The sequence below is a fragment of the Cryptomeria japonica genome, chromosome 3 (assembly GCF_030272615.1).
Source record: "Cryptomeria japonica chromosome 3, Sugi_1.0, whole genome shotgun sequence".
NCBI classification, from domain to species: Eukaryota; Viridiplantae; Streptophyta; class Pinopsida; order Cupressales; family Cupressaceae; genus Cryptomeria; species Cryptomeria japonica.
Window position 1 is genome coordinate 553,858,873 of NC_081407.1, and position 5,034 is coordinate 553,863,906.

A 5,034-nucleotide genomic window follows, 5' to 3' on the forward strand; every position below is an offset into this window, starting at 1 on the left:
AAAACTGTTATTTTCAAAGGTTTGTCTGAAAGAGGTCTTGCTTGTTTAAGTTGAGAATGAAGTCGGTTATGCATTTTCTCGGTAATGTTTCTAGCCTTGAATGTAAAAGACCAGTGATTTGTGATATCAATTTAGAAGGGGTAAATGTGGAAAGTCTTCAAGCAAATTTTCTTGTGAATACGGAAGAGGTTAAGGGATGTATGGAAATATTAACGAGCGGGTTAATTGAAGCTGCTGCGTTTCCCCCCGCCTTCGTAAACCCTGAACTCCTACAACTTTGCATTGACCATTATGATGTAAGAAGCAAGAGCATAGTAAGCAAAAATGGTAATGTCATACTTCCCGTCTCCAGGGAAACCATTTCTTCGGTTTTGAAATTAACAGCAAGTACCTTTGCCGCTTTCTCACCCATTCAAGCTGAAGCTGAGTATCGGGAAAACCCTAGTGTGTACCGAAACACCCTTGCCAGGAAATGGACCAAGGTTAACTATGGAGGTGGGTCTAGACTCCCGAAGGTCATTACTAGAAGCCACATGAAACCCCACATACACGACCTGGTGGTATTATTACACAGGGTGAAAGGTTCAGCTGATGTATGTTTGTTCGAAGAATGGATGTATAGGTACATTGAAATTATCTTAAAAGGTGAACAATGGATGGATTGGGCGGAGATTATTGCCACTTCCCTGAGAAGCCAGCTCAAACGTGCCAAAGAGTCTAGAGAATATTTTCGTATGGCCTCGTATTTGACTTATTGTATTGCCTGCACATGTGATCTAGCCGCTCTTCCGCATGAGGTATGGAACAAGGAAATGACCATCTTCCAATATTGTCCGTTGTTGCAAAAAGACAGAGTTCTGGAGGATTTCCGTAAGGTGCATGATATATTGTTTGAAAACATTTATTTGGCTCTAGAAGGTGTTCAGATGCCACGACTCTCTTCTGAATCGCTGAGGCTGGTTCAACATTATGGGAGTTCTTTTATTCAATTTCCTAGGTTCACATATTTGAGAGTCGGAGGGTTTGAGGAAGAACCTGTGAGGTTGCCTCGATATGCCCTTGATTGTTTCATTTTAGCCGAATTGTGCAGGCAACTTTCTGCTGTCATTAAGGATAATCTCCCTCAGGAGAAATGGGAGACGGCTTTCCCTATTAAGCTGCACTCTTTGGTCTGTAATAACATGAATGACGCTTCCATCATCGGAAGCAATTTGCTGGGATTCAATCTTGGTTTCTACTGCAGCAGGAGAAACTTCGATAGTAAAGGATATGCAGCTCTGACCCTCGGCCTTGAAATCAACTCATCAGTTGCTCCGCAGCTAGAAGATCTATGGGAAGACTGTGAAAATGAAGAAGAAGTCTTGAAAAGGGATCATTCTAGACTCACCTTGCAGCAAATTAGCTCTTTCAAATTGAAGTTCAAAACACAGGGAATCGTCGAAGATGGTTCATTTTTAGTTGAACCCGGATTGGAAGGATCAAAAGAAGCAAAATTCTTGACAGTTGATTGGAGCAAGGAGGAAGATGACGATATTAATTTGAGAGCCAGATCCATATTAACTTATACAGATGACTGGCTGCAAAGGGAAAGAAATGGAAATATCAATGAGTCTTCTCCTAAGGTGATTTCTCTCTCAGAACCGCTTCAATCTGACATTCCACTTTCTCATGTTGCAGGTGATACATTGGCCTCAGATAAAAAAATAAAGTTTCCTTCCCAAGTCACGGCTCCTAGGACGAGATCCCATTCCAGGAACAAAGCTTTGAAGCAGCCTAGTTCCCAGAAGCAGAAAATGACATCACCAGAGCGGGATTCAAGTGATAAGTCCCGTTTTCAAGATGAAGCAGATGATGAAGTCCAATTCATTGAAACACTAAAGACAGATCAACCCAATTTCTTTACTCTGATTAAAGATACTCAGATGATATCAACCACTCCCACTGTTCCTTTATGGTTGTCAAATTCAATCAATAAGAAACGGAGTTTACAACCAGTGGCCTCGCCAGTAAAAGATATTGTCACTAGGTATGCGGCTAGAGGATCTAAAGAAAAGAAAATGAAAACGGATGCTTGTCTCACTAAAGATCCAGTGACGGGGAAAATCATAGCGGAGGTGGCTACTTATAAACAGAAAAGGGAATCAGGGGAAATTGATGAGGAAGGATTCAAAGTCACTTCTATTGAACTAGGTACCCTTAATAGGAGTACTGGTAATAATTTCTTTAAATTTTCTGCTGATCACATGCTCACTCAATCAGAAAAAGATTCTAAAGAGAAGAAAGAATTGAAAGCAATGGTGGTGACGATGGCCACATACATCAATTCGCTGATTAATTTAGGGCCTAACCCAATAATCCAGCTGCCTCAGCCATTCGATCCAAATTCCGCCGAAAGCCAGCAATTGATGAAACAGATGCAGAGGGGAAAATTGTTATCTGACGCTGTGGTTAGTTGGGTAAATAGCATATTAGAGCAAGGGAATAAGTTTATTTCCGAAATTACTAGTATCTATTCCAAGGGTGAAGCATTGCTCGGGGAGATTCAAACTTTGATACCAGTATGGGAGACAGAATTGTCACGGTGCCAAACCATAGTTTCCCGGGTAACTGAGGTTGAAAAGTTTGGAGTTTTCAAATTCTTAGGTGAAAACCCCATGAAAGCCGTGGACCCGTGCACATTATTTATCCTGAAAAGTAATATGAGCTGGAAGGAGTCCATCTACAAAGAAGCCATCAAAGAGGTCCAAGGCGTCAAGAATCAAATCACAGACATGCATAAGGAACTGGTTAAAGACATGAAGATTGTCAACCCCACAGGCATCTTACAATTGGATGAAGGTAGCATGGACATTGAAGTGTTAACCAAAAGTTTCACCGAAGCAGTTGAACAGGTTAGAGATAAAGAAACGCCCAAGGTCGATGATTTCACTTCGTTGGCAGGTATAGAATCCATGTTGCGCCTCAATGAGAAGCTGATGCCATGTCAGAGCCTAAAGATGAAGGAGTACAGGTGGCAGAAGGATGCATGTAGAGCCCGGCTGATGAGTTTAAAGAACCCGCACTCACAGGCCACGCAGGAATTCATGTCTACTTTCCAGAGCTGGAAGTTGGTACGACAAACCGTCGGAAATGAGGAGGAAGCCGGCGAATATAGTGGGAACTGAATCGTCACCCGCTGGCGTTCTATCTTTTTGATAACTGCTTTCTAGTTTCATAACGGTTTCTTGTATTAACCCGATAGGGCTGGGTTTTAAGGGAGGCCCTTCGGGATTTTAAAGAGGACTATAAATGCTGGGGCATAAAACGGTCTAAGGGGATTTTTAGCAATAGAGAGAAAAAGAATAGCAAGTTAAATATAGTTTTAAGATAGATTTTTCAGAAGTACAGTGATCAAGGATAGTATATGCATGTTTTAGCTTCCAAAGACTTTGTGCATTGAAGTTGGATATACATATATGAAAAATTTCGAGTTATGCTTTGAAACTTTGCGTTCTGAGTGTTGAATTATTATCACTTTGTGGAGATAATTCGGCGATTCGAAATTTCCTTATTGTTGTTGGTTAGTCGTAAGTTCATCTACTTCCTGTTTTGATAAATGTTGAAAATCTAGCAGAAAATCCATTCTTTGAGATAGATTTTGTTGATTATATGTATGTGAATCTTTTCATTTGCGATCTGTATTTTGTAATTACCTCACTACCTAAGAGTAGTTGAGAGAACCTTATGCACTTTCAGGAAAAAGTGTAATTATAAAAGTTGAATTCATTGTAAATCGGATAAGGGAGCTGTACCTGTAGAAAAATTCAGAGAGGAAGTTAAAGTAAAATTAATACTTTCTCAACTGTAGTGAATGATTCTGTTCTCTTCATAACATTGGGCATAGAGTAAATTAAAAGAAATTAAGTAAGAGGACAATCTGTTCATTAACAGAACCCTTAGGAGAAGGCCCTCGGTATCATTATTTATGTGACTTATGGTATCATGCATAAGTTGTAAAGAGAATTATTTGAAGGTAACTGAAGATAAAGAAGTGGAAAAAGAAACAAAATATGGATAATGAGCCTAAGGATCATGTGAAAGGTAAAAAGAAGATGATGAAAGAAGAGTGGATGGAGTCCCTTGACACCTGATGCAGAGGGTCTAAGAGGTCTCACAACAATCAGAGATTAGATTCTAAACACCACCTCAATTTGATTATTTAATGCTCAACCAAGACTATAGCCTAGACAACGCTTCCCACAGACCTAATGAGGCATCATAGAAAGGAGAACAAGAAGTGATAGTTCTGATACTTAATGTTAAGTACAGATGCCAAGCTAACAAGATGAGAGGGGGGGGGGGTGAATCATACAAACTTAATCTTCCATAAAAACAACAGATTCAACCTCGGTAACATATACTTCAGCAATATAACCAAAACTGCTAAACATGCAAACTCATAAGCATATAAACATCATAACACTCATAACACCAGATTTAACGTGGAAACCCAAATAGGGAAAAACCACTGTGGGATTTCGGACCCACTAAGAAATATACTCTTCTAGAGTATGCTCGGTTAAAAGCAAATCATGTTAAAGATTACAAACACATTGCTAGATGTGACCCGGTTAAGGGATTTCCCTCAGATCTGTTAGGATCTTCACCTTGTTAGAAGTGACCTTGTTAAAGGATTTAAAACACTCAATCAGAATGTCACCTTGCTAGAGGGTTTTACAAATAAGACTGTTAAGTCCACTCGGTTAAGAGATTTTCTGTCACTTTACAAAATAACAGTAATAAAAATCTATCTACAACTTCACATCTAAAATGCTAAAGCAGATTCTTATTTGCTCAATACAATCTAGTCATAGGACTTATCTTGTCAATCTGTTGGGCTCTATACTCTGTTATTCAAAACAGGTCTTCAAGCTTCTGTGCTCGATAATCACTATGTAGCATCCCTGTGCATACACTTGCCCGCATACATTGTTTATCAACAGTTCCTTATTTATAAACAATTTGCTAACTCCTTAATCTCCTTGATCACATTTC